This window comes from Cervus canadensis, chromosome 2 (genome assembly GCF_019320065.1).
Source record: "Cervus canadensis isolate Bull #8, Minnesota chromosome 2, ASM1932006v1, whole genome shotgun sequence".
Lineage (NCBI taxonomy): Eukaryota > Metazoa > Chordata > Mammalia > Artiodactyla > Cervidae > Cervus > Cervus canadensis.
The window spans coordinates 84,715,255-84,734,033 of NC_057387.1; the positions used below are offsets into that span (position 1 = coordinate 84,715,255).

At 39.5% G+C, this 18,779-nt stretch overlaps 1 pseudogene; it reads left to right on the plus strand.

Annotated features, from left to right (window-relative positions):
- The first annotated feature begins 14,469 nt into the window (after positions 1-14,469).
- Positions 14,470-14,591, plus strand: LOC122437395 (annotated as a pseudogene).
- Positions 14,592-18,779: the final 4,188 nt, after the last annotated feature.

Genomic DNA, 18,779 nt, shown 5'->3' on the forward strand with positions numbered 1-18,779 from the left:
ACCAGAGCCAAATAGAATGTCACCAAATTTAAACACACATGGAAAGCAAGTTGGGGGAAGTAAATGTGGAAATATTTTCTGACTTTAAGGTGCCTTCTTACCTTAAAACCTCCCTCATGCATGATTTCCAAACCCCCTTATTGTTTTTAAAAACATGGTGGTTGTGATATTTTCTTCAAAATTGATTGTCACTGTGATTGACATGTATCCCCAACCTAAACACACCTGATGAGCATTGACAGAGTATAGTATATAAGGAGACAGAAATGCAGGAATCCTGCTCAGCCCTCCTGTGTGGGTACTAAGGAGAGAAAATGCCATCAACTGGAAGGCCAGGTCCCACTGAGAGCCCATGGGGTTGGGATGCCAACCCGCATGCAGACAAGCAATGAAACCTGGTAAACTGCATTAAACCTTATAGAAGGTCTTTCTTCCTAAGGCTGTTAGAATTTAAACAGCTCAGAGCAAAAAGGGCCATGAAGACATGGGGCTTTTCAATCCTGTTGCTGGGATTCAGAGAAAAACTAAATCAGTGGGCACCATTAGAAAGGAAAATAGAAATAGGGAGGGAGGGAGTGAGAGAGAGAGAGTCTGGCTGGATCTATCCTGCATCTGTCAGAGCCAACTGGAAGTCAAACAGAAATGGTTGTGCTTCCTAAAGTGCATGGGGAGGGTTTGAGCTAAACTAGAACTCACTTCATGGAAAAGAGACAGGGAAAAAGTGAAAACATTAGCAGACTTTATTTTCTTGGGCTCCAAGATCACTGCAGATGGTGACTGCAGCCATGAAATTAAAAGACGCTTGCTCCTTGGAAGAAAAGCTATGACAAAACTAAACAGCATTAAAAAACAAAGACATCACTTTGCCGATAAAGATCTGTGTAATCAAAGCTATGATTTTCCAATGGTCATGTACAGATGTCAAAGCTGAACCATAAAGAAGGCTGAGCACTGAAGAACTGATTCTTTCAAATTGTGGTGCTGGAGAAGACTCTTGAGAGTCCCTTGGACAGCAAAGAAATCAAATTAGTCAATCCTAAAGGAAATCAACCCTGAATATTCATTGGAAAGGCTGATGCTGAAGCTGAAGCTCCAATACTTTGGCCACATGATGCAAAGAGCTGACTCATTGGAAAAGACCCTGATTCGGGGAAAGGTTGAGGGGAGGAGGAGAAGCAGGCAACAGAGGATGAGATGGTTGGATGGCATCACCGACTCGGTGGACATGAGTTTGAGCGAGCTCTGGGAGTTGGTGATGGACAGGGAAGCCTAGCTTGCTGCAGTCCATGGGGTCACAAAGAGTTGGACACAACTGAGTGACTGAACAACAACAGCAGGAAACTGAGAGCCCCAGCTGCATCACCCAAATGCACTTTCCTTGTAAAGTCTTGGAAAGCTGCCTCTCTGGAAAGCACTGCAAATTATATTTCCAGAATAAAAGGAATCAAACCAGACCTCGAACTTCCTGAACATCTGAGACATTTTCTTCCACTCTTTATTCCCCCAATCAGTTCATCCTCTTTGGAAACTAAGAATTGGCCAAAATACTTTTCAGTCTGTGCTCAGTCTCCTAAATTATAAAATATAGGGCTTTGTATAGTCATCTCTGAGGTCCATTTCTACTCTGTTGTGCATTTTCCATTACTCTATAAGGGCAGGCATTTACCTACTCCCATGGAATCAATGGAAAACCCCTGGACACTCATCTGGCCTGATAGATGCAATGGGGCCCAGACCCAAGTAGCATGTGACCACAATTAACCAGAAACTTGGGGACACAGGACTGAGGGTAGTTGAACTTTCTGCCCATGCAAAACATCTCTTCTTTTCTCAAAGCTCATTGAGAGACTGTAAAATATAAATTCTAGATCTGTAAAAGCATTACAAAATAATTTTTTTTCTGTCCTTTTAATAACTCTCTTATTCCTCATCTATTTTGGAAGCTCAAGCTTCCCTCTCTTTATTCCTTTGTGTCTGTGTCTGACACACAGCATGCCAGCCTATGACATGTTCTGTGACATCATGGATGAGGCACTGATTTTCCTGAAAAGCACCTAGGTTGTGAATACTCCTTTCATCCCTGTCTTGCATGGGTCTCAAACAGACCCACTTTAGATATGGAGACACAGAAGAAATTAAAGAGTTGGAAGAAGACATACCATCCTGAAAATTGAAAGTGTTAATCTTTCAGTCATGTATGACTCTTTGTGACCCCATGGACTATAGCCCACCAAATTCCTCTGTGCATGGGATTCTCCAGGCAGGAATACTGGAGTGGGTTGCCATGCCCTCTGCACATATACCATCCTAACACCAATCAAAAGAAAAGTTAAGTAGCTGTACTGAGTGCTGATATCAGAGCAAGGAAAATTATCATAAACTTTAAAAGGGAAGTACATAACAAAAGGATCAGGTCTCCACAAAGACATAGCAATTCTATAATGTGTATGCACCTGCAAACTGGTGGAACTGCAAGGGAAAATAGATGAATTTCTTACTGTAGTTAGACACTTGAATATCCCTCTACCATCAGTGGACAGAACCAAGAGTCAGAAAACCAGTAAAGGCAAAATTGAGCCATGCAATATTACAATTACTTGGATCCAATTGACATTTATAGAATCTAAATAGGTTCATAATAGATTCATAATGTAGAATATATATAGAATAAATATAGAATTCTAAATAGATTCATAATCTAACTAAAGCAGCATGCATATTCTTCTCAAGCTCATGTTGAACATTCACCAAATAGGCCACATTCTAAGTATAAAGCACACTTTATCAAATATCATATGGAAATCACACAAATTATGCTTTCATAACAAAATGGAGTTAACTAGAGACCAATAAAAGAATAGTATATGAAAAACGTAAAACTACATGAATATTGAACAACACATAAATAAACACGGATCAAAGAAGAAATCTCAAAAAAATATCTTTAAACAAAGAAAATATAAGCTATCAAAATGTGTAGATGCAGTGAAATCAGTGCTTTGAGGAAAAGTTATATAGAATAAAGAAAGGTTTAAAATAGACAATCTATGCTTCTACCTCATGGTTCTAGAAAAGGAAGAAACAATTAAATCCAAAGAAAGCATAAGAAAATAGATAATAAAAATGAAAGCATCAGTGAACAAAATTGAAGATAGAAAAATAGAGAAAATGAGCAAACCCAAAAGTTTTCATTTTTTTTTAAATTGGCAAACATCTAGTGAAGTTAACTAAGACAAAGAGAGAGGTGGTATAAGTTACTATTATAGATGAACATGCAACACCACTACTCATTTCATGGACATGAAAGGAATATTATGAACAGCTCTGTGCCCGCAAATTTGATAGATGGGCAAGTTCATTGAAACACAGTCTAGAATAACTCACAAGGAGAAACAGATATCTCAATAGGCCTATATCTATTGAAGAAATAAAATAAATAGTAAACTTTGAAAAGGGAAAGCACCAAATCCAGAAGCTTTCAAATATATATTCTACTGAACTTTAAGAAGAAAATTATAACAAGTTGCTACAGTCTCTTTCAGAAAATCAAAGCATAGAAAATACTTAATAATTCAGTCCTTGAGACCAGCATTGCACCAATTAAAAAAAAAAACAAAAACAAAACCAAGGACATCAGAAAAGGGGAAAAATCAAGCTCTCTCTGAATATAAGTGCAAAAATCTTCAAACAAGTATTAGTAAATCAAATCCAGAGATTACACAAAGAGTTATACAGCATGATCAAGTGGGATTTTTTTCTGTGGTGCAAAGTGGATTTGAAATTTAGTTAATGAGGCTCCATCACATCAACAGGCTAAAGAAGAATATTCATATGATTTCATCAACAGATGCAGAAGGAGCATTTGACAAACTCCAACATGCAGTAGTAATAAAAAACTCTTAGCAAATGAAGAATAGAGAAGGACTTCCTCAACCTGATAAAAAAAATATCTACAGAGAACTCATGGCTAACTACCATCACAGTCAATGATGAGAAGCTTATTCAAGATTGTACCAGAAGTCCTAGCTAATGAAATATGAAAATGAGACAAAAGACAAAATATATATATATGTGTGTGTATATATATATATATATATTTATGTATATATATATATACACACTACCAAGAAAGAAACAAAATGTCTATATAGAGAATCACAAGAAATTAACAAAATGCCTTCTGGAACTAGTAAGCAACGATAGCAAGTTTCTAGGATAGAACATTGGATTATACTACAAAAGTGTTAAATAAAAAAAGATTAACACAGAAAAGTTAATTTCTTTAAATACCAGCAAAGAACAATAGGAATTTGAAATTAACAACTTAGTATCATATGCAAGCTAAATATGGGAACTTTCTTTACTTACCACTCATTTTTATATAAATTCATAATACAAAATTGATGATCTGTTCCTAAAGGTTTTATGGAAAGGCAAAAGATCCAGAATAATAAACACAAAATTGAAGGAGAAGAGCAAAGTTGGAGGACTAACACCAGCAGACTTCAAGACTTACTGTAAAGCTGCATATCAGGATGTGTGGTATTGGTGGAGAATAGACACATGGATCAGCAGAACAGAATAAAGACCCCAGAGATAGACTCAGAAAAATGCAGCCTTTTAACAAAGGAGCAAATGCAATTCAATGTAGAAAAAAAGTAATATCTTCTGAAAGTGTTGCTGGAATAACTAGACATCCCTATAGAAAAAATGAACCTGGACACAGATCTTACTTCTCACAAAAGTTGACTCAATATGGATCACAGATGTATATGTAAAACTCAAAACTGTTAAACTCCTAGAAGATAACAAGGAAGCTATCTAGATGACCTTGAGAGTTTCTCAGTGATTTTCCATACAACACCAAATGCATGTCTTATGAAACAAAACAGTAAGCTAGACTTCATTAAAATTTTTAAAAAATTAACACTTATTTGAAAGTGCACTTTGAAAATTAGCCATATTTCTTTCAGATTGTAGCTGTTCAGATAAGTGTGGATGAGAACTTCTACTGGACTGTATCCAGAGGAAACTGATTAGAATGGATAAAATTCCCAAATTCACCGAAAACCTAGTAGATATCAGAGATCTCAGAACTTTTGCCTTAATCTGATTTAATTCTTACAGCTCTCTGTATGAAGTGAAAATATTATTCTCATTATACAGATGGTCCAAAAGAGTAAAGTGTTTTGCCAAAGCTCACCAAGGCAGAATGAATGGCACAGCCAAAATAAGAACCTGGGTTTTTTTTAGTCAAAGACATTTGTCAACTATATTCAAATATGACTTATAAAAAATTAACTATAACAGTGATAGTAATAAAATAGGTTACCAGTGAGTGCTCAACATTACTTATCATTAGGGAAATGAAAATGACAATGAGCTATCCCCTCATACTTGTCAGAATGGCTATTATCAAAAGACAAAAGATATCAAGTGTTGGCAAGTACATGAACAAACCCTTGTACACTGTCAGTGAGTAAGTAAATTGGCACAACCATTATGGAAAACATTATAGACATTACTCAAAAATTCAAAATAGATCAACCTTATGATCCAGTAATCCTACTTCTGGGTAAATATCTAAAGAAAGGGAATTAGTTTAATGAAGAGACATCTGTACTACTATGTCCACTGTAGTATTATTCACAAGGGCCAAGACATGGAAACATCATAAGTCTCTTTCAAGGATTCAGTGAATATACAAAATATAAAGAATACATATAAACAAATATATACGTATATGAAGTGAACTGAAGTTCACTTAGTCATGTCCAACTCTTTGCAACCCCATGGACCATACACTCCATGGGATTCTCCAGGCCTGAATACTGGAGTGGGTAGCCATTCCCTTCTCCAGGGGCTCTTCCCAACCCAGGGACTGAACCCAGGTCTCCCACATTGCAGGAAGATTCTTTACCATCTGAGCCACCAGGGAAGCCCATATATGTATATACATAGTACTTTACACAAACACACCAATAAGGGTAGCTTCAGAGATGACCTATGTTAATGTAGCTTGATTGCAGTGATCTCTCATTTTATGTACTTAACATATAAAAAACATCAAGTTAAACTTCTTCAATTCAGTTCAGTTGCTCAGTCATGTCCGACTCTTTGCAATCCCATGAACTGCAAAACGGCAGGCTTCCCTGTCCATCACCAATATCTGAAGTTTACCCAAACTCATATCCCTTGTGTCAGTGATGCCATCCAAATGTCTCATCCTCTGTCATCCCCTTCTGCCTTCAATCATTCCAGGCATCAGGGTCTTTTCAAATAAGTCAGCTCTTTGTATTAGGTGGCCAAAGTATTGGAGTTTCAGCTTCAACATCAGTCCTTTCAATGAATATTCAGGACTGATTTCCTTTAGGATGCACTGGTTGGATCTCCTTGCTGTCCAAGGGATGCTCAAGAGTCTTCTCCAACACCACAGTTCTAAAGCATCAATTCTTTGGCGCTCAACTTTCTTCATAACCCAACTCTCACATCCATACAAGACTACTGGAAAAACCATAGCTTTGACTAGACAGACCTTCATTGGCAAAGTAATGTCTCTGCTTTTTAATATGCTGTCTAGGTTGGTCATAACTTTTCATCCAAGGAGCAAGCGTCTTTTAATTTCATGGCTGCAATCACCATCTGCAGTGATTTTGGAGCCCAAAAAAATAAATTCAGCCACTGTTTCCCCGTCTATTTGCCATGAAGTGGTGGGACCAGATGCCATGATCTTAGTTTTCTGAAGTTGAGTTTTAAGCCAACTTTTTCACTCTCCTCTTTCACTTTTATCAAGAGACTGTTTAGTTCGCTTTCTGCCATAAGTGTGGTGTCATCTGCATATCGGAGGTTATTGATATTTCTCCTAGCAATATTGGTTCCAGCTTGTGCTTCCTCCAGCCCAGCATTTTTCATGATGTACTCTGCATATAAGTTAAATAAGTAATGTGACAATATACAGCCTTGATGTACTCCTTTCCCAATTTGGAACCAGTCTGTTGTTCCATGTCCAGTTCTAACTGTTGCTTCTTGACCTGCATACAGATTTCTCAGGAGGCAGGTCAGGTGGTCTGATATTCCCATCTCTTTAAGAATTTTCCAGAGTTTGTTGTGGTCCACACAACAAAGGCTTTGGCATAGTCAATAAAGCAGAAGTAGATGTTCTTCTGGAACTCACTGGCTTTTTTGGTGATGCAACAGATGTTGGCAATTTGACCTCTGGTTCCTCTGTCTTTTCTAAAACCAGCTTGAACATCTGGAAGTTCATGGTTCATGTACTGTTAAAGTCTGACTTGGAGAATGTTGAGCGTTAATTTGCTAGCATATGAGATGAGTGCAATTGTGTGGTAGTTTGAGCATTGTTTAGCATTGCCTTTCTTTGGGACTGGAATGAAAACTGACCTTTTCCAGTCCTATGGCCACTGTTGAGTTTTCCAAATTTGCTGGCATATTGGTTGCAGCACTTTCACAGCATCATCTCTTAGGGTTTGAAATAGCTCAACTGGAATTCCATTACCTCCAGTAGCTTTGTTCGTAGTGATGCTTCCTAAGACCCACTTGAATTCACATTCCAGGATGTCTAGCTCTAGGTGAGTGATCACACCATCATGATTATCTGGGTCATGAAAATCTTTCTTGTATAGTTCTTCTGTGTATTCTTGCCACCTCTTCTTAATATCTTCTGCTTCTGTTAAGTCCATACAATTTCTGTCTTTTTTTGTGCCCATCTTTGCATGAAATGTTCCCTTGGTATCTCTAATTTTCTTGAACAGATCTCTAGTCTTTCCCATTCTATTGTTTTCCTCTATTTCTTTGCATTGATCACTGAGGAAGGCTTTCTTATCTCTCCTTGCTATTCTGTGGAACTCTGCATTCAGATGAGTATATCTTTCCTTTTCTCCTTTGCCTTTAGCCTCTTGTTTTCTCAGCTATTTGTAAGGCCTCCTCAGACGTCCATTTTGCCTTTTTGCATTTCTTTTTCTTGGGAATGGTCTTGATCACTGCCTCTTATACAATGTCATGTACCTCATCCATAGTTCTTCAGGCACACTATCAGATCCAATCTCTTGAATCTGTTTGTCACTTCCACTGTATAATCGTAAGGTATTTGATTTAGGTCATACCTGAATGGTCTAGTGGTTTTCCCTACTTTCTTCAATTTAAGTCTGACTTTTGCAATAAGGAGTTCATGATCTGAGCCACAGTCAGGTTCCAGCCTTGTTTTTGCTTACTGTATAGAGCTTCTCTCTCTTTGGCTGCAAAGAATATAATCAGTCTGATTTCGATATTGACCATCTGGTGATGTCCATATGTAGAGACTTCTCTTGTTTTGTTGGAAGAGAGTTTTTACTGTGACCAATATATTGTCTTGGCAAAACTCTATTAACCTCTGCCTGGCTTCATTCTATACTCCAAGGCCAAATTTGCCTGTTATTCTAGGTGTTACTTGACTTCCTACTTTTGCATTCCAGTCCTCTACAATGAAAAAGACATCTGTTTTTGTGTGTTAGTTCTAGAAGGTCTTGTAGGTCTTCATAGAACCTTTCAACTTCAGCTTCTTAGCATTACTGGTCGGGGCATAGACTTGGATTACTGTGATATTGAATGGCTTGCCTTGGAAGTGAACAGAGATCATTCTGTCGTTTTTGAGATTGCATCCAAGTACTGCATTTCAGACTCTTTTGTTGCCTATAATGGCTACTTCATTTCTTTTAAGGGATTCTTGCCCACAGTAGTAGATATAATGGTCATCTGATTTGCATTCACCCATTCCAGTCCCTTTGAGTTTGCTGATTCCCAAAATGTTGATGTTAACTCTTGCCATCTCCTGTTTGACCACTTCCAATTTGCCTTGATTCATGGACCTAACATTCCAGGCTTCTATGCAATATTGTTCTTTACAGTGTCAGACTTTACTTCCATCACCAGTCACATCCACAACTCGGTGTTGTTTTTGCTTTGGCTTCGTCTCTTCATTCTTTCTGGAGTTATCTCTCTACTAATCTCCAGTAGCATACTGGGCACCTACCAGCCTGGGGAGTTTGAGAGAGTCAATTCCTAGGCAAGTTGATAAGAAGTCTAGGGGTCCCCATGGAGAGAAGGGTCTGGAATTCTCAAGGAGGAAGAAAGGACAAACTTTTTTTCCCCCTCTACATTCCTTAGGATTATATAACAATAATGTATCCTGCTTGAGGACAGTCTCTGGAAAAAACCTTCTGGCTAATTCTGTTAAATCCTGGGAGTAGGTCTGGTGAGGTCTTTACAACCTCTAGACATTCTTTTGATTCACTGTAATAACTAATTTGAGAGTATATAATTCCAGTGCTAAGGCTAGCAAGGGGGTACTCTTTCTACCCCCTTCTGATGTCTATGTCAGAAGCTTTCACTATCTCCCTTACACTTTAATAAAATTTTATTGCACAAAAGCTCTGAGCAATCCAGCCTCACCTCTGGCCCTGGATTGAATTCTTCTTCTCCGGAGGCCAAGAACCCCGGCATCTTTGCGTGATTCAGCAACAACCTTTCAAGTTCATCTTTCAGTGTCCTGTCTTTCTGCCTTTCACACTGTTCAAGGGGTTCTCAAGGCAAGAATAATGAAGTGGTTTGCCATTCCCTTCTCCAGTGGACCATGTTTTGCCAGAACTCCCCACCATGACCTGTCCATCTTGGATGGCCCTACATGGCATGGTTCATAGCTTCGTTGACTTAGACTAGACTGTGGTCCATGTGATCAAATTGGTTAGTTTTCTGTTATTGTGGTTTTAAGTCTGTCTGTCCTCTGTTGGAGAGGGATAAGAGACTTATGGAAGCTTCCTGATGGGAGAGACTGACTGAGGGGGAAGCTGGGTCTTGTTCTGATGAGAGTTCCAGAAAAACATCTACTTCTGCTTTGTTGAATATGCCAAAGTCTTTTATTGTGTGGATCACAACAAACTTTGGAAAATTCTTAAAGAGATGGAAATATCTGACCACCTTACCTGCCTCTTGAGAAATCTGTATGCAGGTCAGGAAGCAACAGCTAGAACTGGACACAGAAGAACAGACTGGTTCCAAATAGGGAAAGGAGTACGTCAAGGCTGGATATTGTCACCTGGCTTATTTAACTTACATGCAGAGTATATCATGAGAAACGCTGGGCTGTATGAAGCACAAGCTGGAATCAAGATAGCTGGGAGAAATATCAATAACCTCTGATACGCAGATGACACCACCCTTATGGCAGAAAGTGAAGAACTAAAGAGCCTCCTGATGAAAGAGAAAGAGGAGAGTGAAAAAGTTGGCTTAAAACTCAACATCCAGAAAACTAAGACCATGCATCTGGTCCCATCACTTCATGGCAAATAGATGGGGAAACAGTGGCTGAATTTACTTTTGGGGGCTCCAAAATCACTGCAGATGGTGACTGCAGCCATAAAATTAAAAGACACTTGCTCCTTGGAAAAAAAGTTATGACCAACCTAGACAGCATATTAAAAAGCAGAGACATTACTTTGCCAACAAAGGTCTGTCTAGTTAAAGCTATGGTTTTTCCAGTAGTCATGTATGGATGTGAGAGTTGGACTATAAAGAAAACTGAGCACCAAAGAATTGATGCTTTAGAACTGTGGTGTTGGAGAAGACTCTTGAGCATCCCTTGGACAGCAAGGAGATCCAACCAGTGCATCCTAAAGGAAATCAGTCCTGAACATTCATTGAAAGTACTGATACTGAAGCTGCAGCTCCAATACTTTGGCCACCTGATGTGAAGAATTGACTCATTAGAAAAGACCCTGATGCTGGGAAAGATTGAGGGCAGGAAGAGAAGGGGACAACAGAGGATGAGATGTTTGGATGGCATCACTGACTCAATGGACATGAGTTTGGATAAACTCTGGGAGTTGGTGATAAACAGGGAAGCCTGCCATGCTGCAGTCCATGGGGCCACAAAGAGTTGGACACAACTGATACTGAGGGACTGAACTGAACTGAGCTGATGGGCGGGGCCATGCTCAGTAAATCTTTAATCCAATTTTCTGTTGAAGGGTGAGGCTGTATTCTCTCCTTCTCTGTGTGCAGATGATACTATATTAATATGTAGGAAACCCTAAAGATACCACATACACAAAAGCTCTTAGAAATAACAAATTAATTCAGCAAAGTTGCAAGATCCAAAACCTACAAAACTGTTATGTTTCTGTACATTTTTAATAAAAAGCCATCTGAAAGGGGTCTTGTTTGTTTGTTTTTTTTTTATGGACTCTGACAGACAGTCTTTTAATTAATGTGTTTAGAATATTAACGTTTAGTGTGGTTATTGATACAGACTATTATCTACCATATTCATTGCTATTTTCTGTTCATTGCTTTTGTTTTTTGTTTCTTTTTGTCTTTCACTCTTTTTTTCTCTCCTTTTAACTGAGTATTTTGTATAATTCCATTTTCTCTTTGTCTTAGCATGTCAATTATATTTCTTTTTTAAAATTTTAGTGGTGGCTGTATAGTTCACAGTATGTATTTCCAACTGATTCAAATCCACTTTCAGGTAGAACTAGTCTATTTGATTGGTAGTGCAAGTACATTATAGTAGAATTTTCCTAATTCATTCTATCCCTTCCAATATTTTATCTTAAATATCATTTATGTATATGCTAAAATCACCAAGTATATTGCTGCTAATTTTATTTTAAATAAACTTCTATCAGCTCAATTAAGTAAAAGCAAATAAGATTTAATATTTTAATTTTTTTTCTTTAATGTCCTTTGTTTAGATCTTTGTTTGTGTTCTATACATCTTTCCTTCTTTCTGAAGAACTTAATTAATCATTTCTTGTGAGGCAGGTCTACCAGCAACAAATTCTGTCAAACTTTGAGAAGATGTTTATTTTTCCTTAACTGCTAGATGGAACAAAAAATGCATACACATAATTTTTTTTTACTGAAGCAATTTATATAAAACAGAGAGTTCAGTGCCTTGTTATAAAGTAGTTCACAGGAAATGTCAGCTGCTGCTGTTTTTCTGAAGGTTCACCAGGCTGGGCTCCATCCTTTGGTGAGAAGGTGATTGAAGATTGGGAAGCTCAAGTGTCTGTGGAGTTCTCTGTGATATGATGAAACCATAAACCTTAGTGCCCCTGTGGTCTCAGAGAATGACAGACTCTCTAGTTAGAGCAACAAACCAATGAGAAACAAACCAACACGTGAGAAATGGAGTATTTCCTGCTGTATCAGTATACAAAGGATGTCAGAGTCATCAGCGATTGCAGTCATCACAGATGGTGAGCTGATTAACCTCGAGGGAACTCGGGAAGAAAAGAACACTTGCCACCTAGCAGCCTTCAGACTGCAGCCACTCCCTATGTTGAGCCCTGAGGAAACTCAGGATGTGAGGACACAGGATACTGGCCCCAGATAGGTGAGGTGCCTATCAAAGGAACGATTTCAGTGAGCCCAGACTCTTACATCTTTCCATACATAGAAAAGTGCTAAATTTCTTAACTTGAGATATCTGGTTTTCCTTTAATTAACATAAATCTTTTGCCTTTCAGACTACCTAACCTTTGTTGCAAAACTTCTAAATAATTTGGCTCCCATCTTCACCTCCTCTGAGCAGTTCTCTCACTGTTACTTGAGATGCTGCCTTCTGGATTCAAAGTCCTAAAGTGAAAGTGAAGTCGCTTAGTCATGTCTGACTCTGCAACCCCATGGACTCCTAACTGGCTCTTCCATCTATCCATGGGATTTTCCAGGCAAGAGTACTGGAATGGGTTGCCATTTCCTTCTCCAGGGGATCTTCCCAGCCCAGGAATTGAACCTGGGTCTCCCACATTATAGGCAGAAGCTTTTACCACCTGAGCCAAGAGGAAAGTCCTAAAAATTCCCACCAAATAAAACATACCTTTAAATATTTAGGTGGTGAATATTCTTTAAGTTGATGAAACAAAAAACTTCCAGCCTGTCTTTTTCTGATATCTAAGCATGTTCTCCAGGGAATCCCATGCCTGACATCCAGTGGATAGCAGGCAGGCTGGAATACAGCCCAGAAAGGGAAAGGATCTATTAGCGGCCAGTTGTGGGGAGGGGAGGAGGGGGAGGAGGGGCTACTCCATCTACAATCCACTCTCAATAAAGTATTCATTTAAAAATGTCATTCCTCTGCCGAGATTTTCTTAGTGCTTCCTGCTGCTTCCCAGAGTTCATATTTCTTAGGGAGCCACATGGATCCCTTCTTGTAGCCTCTTTCCACTTTATAGTCTTCTTACCTCAGTGGTCCCTAACTGGTTACTCTGAATTCCTTAAAATTCCCTTCAACATCCAACACTCTCAAAAATCATCAGCTTCTTCCCTGCCTCTCAGCACAGGTACTTTCCTGACCAACAGCTCTGTGGTAGATGGTTGTGATGATTAAATAAAAGGAATGTTCAATGTTAACATAGCTTATTGTTGGTACTCAGCAAAGAATGGTTCTAATTCCCTAGAAATGCCTGGAGCACTTTCAACACAAGCGTGCATTACAAACTCAAGTTCAGATGGAGATGGCTTCATCACTTTCTAGGAGAAACACCCAGTTGGTAGCACTAAGTGACAGGATTAGTATATAGAATTTTAAAGCTAAGGTCCTAAACCTGTATACCTTCTTTGAGAAATATGTTGTTTAATTTCCAAGTATTAGAAGTCTTTCTTATTTTCTTTACCTGTTAATGATTTACACTTGGAGATCATTAGGGTCAGAGGACATTTAACTATATGATTTCAACTTTGAACAAATATATAAAGGTTAGTTTTATGACCCAAGATAGAGTCCATGCATACTTGAAAAAAATATGTCTTCTGCTGTTGCTGTGTGGAGCATTCTGTACTATATGTCAGTTAGACTTGAAGAGATGAGTTTGTTGTTTAGTGCTTTTATACCCTTGTTGACTTCTTATCTACTAATTCTATCAATTACTAGAAGAGGCATGTTGAAGCTTCTAACTATAATTAGAGGCTTATTTCTGTATCTAGTTGGTTCTGGTAGTTTTACTTTATGTATTTGGCAGCTCTTTTATTTGGCACATGCACATTAAAATTGTTACATTATCTTGGTGAACTGGCTCTTTAACTATTACATAATGTCCTTCTTTATCCCTGATGATTTTCTTTGCCTGAACTTTATCCAATATAATTTAGCCACAGCAGCTCTCTTTTGATTAGTATTTGCATAGCATATGCTTCTCCATTCTTTCACTTTTAACCTACTTATACGGTTATATTTTAAATGTGTTTTTATATGTAACATATAGGTGGGTCATTTTTTTCATTCTGCCACTCTCTCTTTTAATTCATTAATCTAGATCATTTATATTTAGCATAATTTTTGAGGTCTGAAAAATTAAGTCTGCCATTATACTATTTACTTTCTATTTTTCACTTTTTTTTATTCCTCTGTTTCTCCTTTCTGGTCTTCCTGTGGGTCACTTGAACATTCTGTAAGAATTCCATTTTAATTTATCTGTAAGCTTTGCGCAGTGGCAGTATCGTAGCCAATGAAGTTTATCCGAGGCATGATTATTGCTAATTGAAAACTAATTTATCTGTAATATTTTTTAGTATGTCTCTTTGTACTGTGCTTTAAGCACTTCCTATAAAGTTGTACACATAGTAAATGGTGTGGCTCACATTGGAACCAAAGGCTATATTCCAGTGTAATAATAGATTCACCCAAATTATGGAAGTAAAAAATAATAACTGACTCAATTTTTATCTACCAAAGGTAACAAAACCTTCCAGCATTTGGGGAAGGAGGATGCTAATGATACTTCAGTAATAAGCCTCTGCCTCCTGAGATGGCCAAAAGGAAAGTCATTTATCCTGGGTAGGGATCTCCTTCCTTGTTCTCTTTAGGATGAAGCCCCCTTTGTTGTGGCAACTAAGAACCATCTGAATAAGCCAATAATCACCGTGCTTTCTAGCATAAGGGCAATGCTGATTCAAGTTTGCATGAAGAAAACCTCATCTACAACACCCTGGACCTCTTCTTTTCCAGAACAGAGACAACTTCAACCACCCTTTTCTAGGGGCTTCTCTACATGGCCCTGAACCCCAAAATCCAAGGTCAGTGCATCAGTGGGTGGACCTGGCCCAGGCCAGTATGCTTCCATAAATAAGTTCATATAAATCTCAGTATTCCTAAAGGGAAATTGGATTCATCATCACTAATAATGAGAAGAAACTGAGGCTCAAAGAGCTTTAGGATCTCATAGCAGACATGTTGTGGAGCAAGAGTTTGCCACCAGATTTGTCTCATACCAGGGCCACTTCCCACTCACATACCTTCCTGAGGAGCTAGTCTGGAGAGCCTACTATAGCTTTAGCCATTATGATTCTGGTTACTCCATTCTTTAGCTTGACAAGGCTGTATGAAAGTTGTGGGAAAATAGAATAATAGAAGCTCTTCTGCTTTTTTCAGACAAAGTCCAAGCTGAGATTGGCAGGGTGCTTGGCCAATCACAATAGCCAAACTCAGCCGTTCCAGACTCCAAGCCTACACTGATGCTGTCATCCACGAGGTGCTGAGAATAGGAAACATCATCCCCATGAACGTGCCCCAGGAGGTGGCAGTGGACACTACTCTGGCCGGATAACACCTGCCCAAGGTAATTAGAGGTTCACTAACAGCCATAGTCTTCAAGCTCCTATTTGTAAATAGTAGGAAACTCAACTAGAAAAGTCACATGTATTCTTGTCTTAGGGAAACACTTAAATGGAGGGAGAGATGTATTACTGTTGATATGATACCAGATTTTTTTTCTTCATTTGGTGTCCTTAGAAAATTAGTTCAAATAAATGTTAACAGGTGTTGTGGTGAAGAAGGCGGATTCCTAGGTCAAACATGTTCAGGCAAAGATTGACTTTTCCTTGCTATGAGATTTCCCAGTGTTTTTACTATGTGATATGCATTGTCAGAGCTTCCCTGGTGGTGCTAGTGGGAAAGAATCCACCTGCAAAGCAGGAGACTCAGGTTCCATCGCTGGGTTAGGAAGTTCCCCTGGAGGAGGGCACAGCAACCCACTCCAGCGTTCTTGCCTGGGAAATCCCATGAAGAGAGGGGCCTGGTGGGCTGCAGTCCTTGGAATTGCAAAAAGTTGGACATGACAAGCAACTTAGCATGCACACATGCAAGCACATACATTGTTAATACTCGTGGAGATAGAGCAGGCAGCAATTCTCAGTCAGCCTTTGCCATGACGTCCTTTTCTTTGTCTTAGGAGAGCTTCTCACAGGGACCTGCCACACTTACTTTGGAAAATTCTCCTTCACAATCCTGGGACTATAGAATGTTGAAATATGAATACATATTTGAGATCACCTGCACCAACATTACATTAAACTAGTGTTTCCAACATATCCCCAAAGGTATTTCTCCAGCTTTAACTTACAGCCCCTTAATGAGATTACCTCACAAGGGAAAAGAATCCAAGCCTATGCAGCATTAAGTATTAAAAACAGAAAAGAATTGTTAAGCAATGATTATGTGCCATGGACTATAAAGGTTCTTTCAAAATGTCTTTATCAGTCTTCAGAATAATTCTGTTATCCTCCTTTTAGAAATTTGAAATGAAGGCTCAGAGAATTATTAATCTTGCATTTGAATTCTCAACCTCAAAGTGACCGGAGCTGGGTTCCAGAAACAAACCTGTTCTGATTTCCAGGCTCATCTTTTTCTTACCATACATGTTCTCTCCACAGGAGCTGCTTTACTTTGACTTTGGAAGAGTCTCCCTACAATTGTTGTGTGATTCCCTGTTAAATTTCCTGTCCTCTCCTAGGCGATTCTGCTCTGCCTCTTCCCACCCTTCTTAACAATCTCAGCAGACGGCTCTCCTGCGCCCCCTAGTGCCGTCTCTGCACACTGCACGCCACCTCGGTCCACCTCTGAGGATCCACTGCAGTTTTTCTGAGTCCCTCTTGTGTGTGGGGCCTGGGATTGTTCTCAAAGCAAAACCAGAGGAACTTTCCCAATGTGTTTCCCTTGGTCACCATCGCTGCAAACCAGGAAAAGCAGCTGTTTCTGCAGTGAGTGCATTTACTATTTTCTTGCTGATTGACCATCTTGTGGGTGACATTGAGAGCTAAATGATTTCACAAATGATCTGTGCATATTCATAGCAATTGATTTAGCTCCAGGGAACCATCCCAGCTCAACAGACTCGTTCCAACGGGTTTTCTTTTCTAATGTATCGTTCTGTGAGGCCCAGTGAGCCAACTAAGACTGATTTTTAATAACAACTTGAATAATAACCTGGGGGGGTATCATGTGCAGTGTTTCTCCACACAGCCCCAAGCTGAGGAGTTCTGAAGCGCTTGGTACCAGTTCTCTGCATGCAATTTTCTATGAGCAAGAGAAACGACTGAACACAAAGGGAAAAAGTGGGGGAGGTGGATACTGAGGTAAGCCAGATTCTTGCCCATGTAAACACAATGAGAGTGCTCCTCAAGTTGTGTAAGGTTTAGGTCCCACAAAGCTGGGGCCTGGTCAGTTAGCTCAGGAGGGTAGGGTAGGAGGTTATGGGTTTAACCCTTCTTATGTAAACGTAAAAGTCACAATTATCTGTTGAAAAATCATTGACCAAAAAAAACAAAGAAAGTTACCAAAAAGATATATTACATCCAGAGACAAAGAAGGAGCCATAAGAAGATGGTAGGAAGGGCGCAAGTGCAGTAAAATCAAATCCCATACCCGTCAGGTGGGCCACCTGCAAACTGGAAAGCAATTATATTAATAACAATTCTGCCGCAGGTGTGAAAGTCCTGAGCACAGTGTAAGGCTTCCCAGCCTGGGGGTCTGGTAACAAGAGGAGGAGCACCCAGAGAATGTAGCTTTGAAGACCAGCAGCTTTTGAACCCAGGAACTCTACAAGGCTGTGCGGGGAAAAGAAACTCCATAAATGAAGGTCACACCCAACGTCGTGTGCACACCAGGACCCAGGGAATAAGGCAGTGACCTCATAGGAGACTGGACCAGACCTACCTGCTAGTATTGGAGGATCCCCTGCAGAAGCAGGGGGTCAGGGACAGCTTTGGCTCACACCAGGGATAAAGACATTGGAAACGGCAGCGGCAGCTTCAGCCAGTACTCACTGGCATGAGGAAGCCCAGAGGCTGCCATGAAAAGAGGAGTGGAAAGAAGTGGGAACAAATGGCATGACTAAGAAACTAAAAGAAGTTTGATGAAGTGGGAGTGCAGGCAGAGGGAGAGTGGCTCACACAGGGGCAGGTGGTGTGTCCTTCATCTAAGAGAGATGGGAGCTATCGAAGGGTATCTATAAAGGTCCAGGTGTAGTGGGTGGATAGGAGTGGCATAAAAAAATCATGTCCGAAACTAACTCTGCTTTCAGTATGTTGAGTACATTGATGGGGAAGAGAAGATGGGCATGGATGGGGCTACTGTAGGAGTGTGAACAACTAAGGTAGTAACTTGGACTAGGTTGCAATTGACATAAAATGCCACCCGCAATAGCATCAAGAGAAATTTCAAGTGAAATTGACCAGCACAGTGAAGGATGGAATGAAGGCAGAATGAGGAAAAGTGAGGCTCTAAGGAGGACTCCTGGGTTTCTTGCTGCATGCCAGGAAGAATAGTGGTTCCTTCCACTGGGTGACCTGATTCTATTATTAAACCTTCTATGGAGTGTCCTAGATAATGGATGGCAGTTAATGGGAGAAAGTTAGATGAATGAGATTTTTTCCATGTTATAGAAGCTCCCATAGTTACCTCTTTACTGATCAACTCAGTTGATTTTGGTCCAGAACTGCCTGCCCACTGT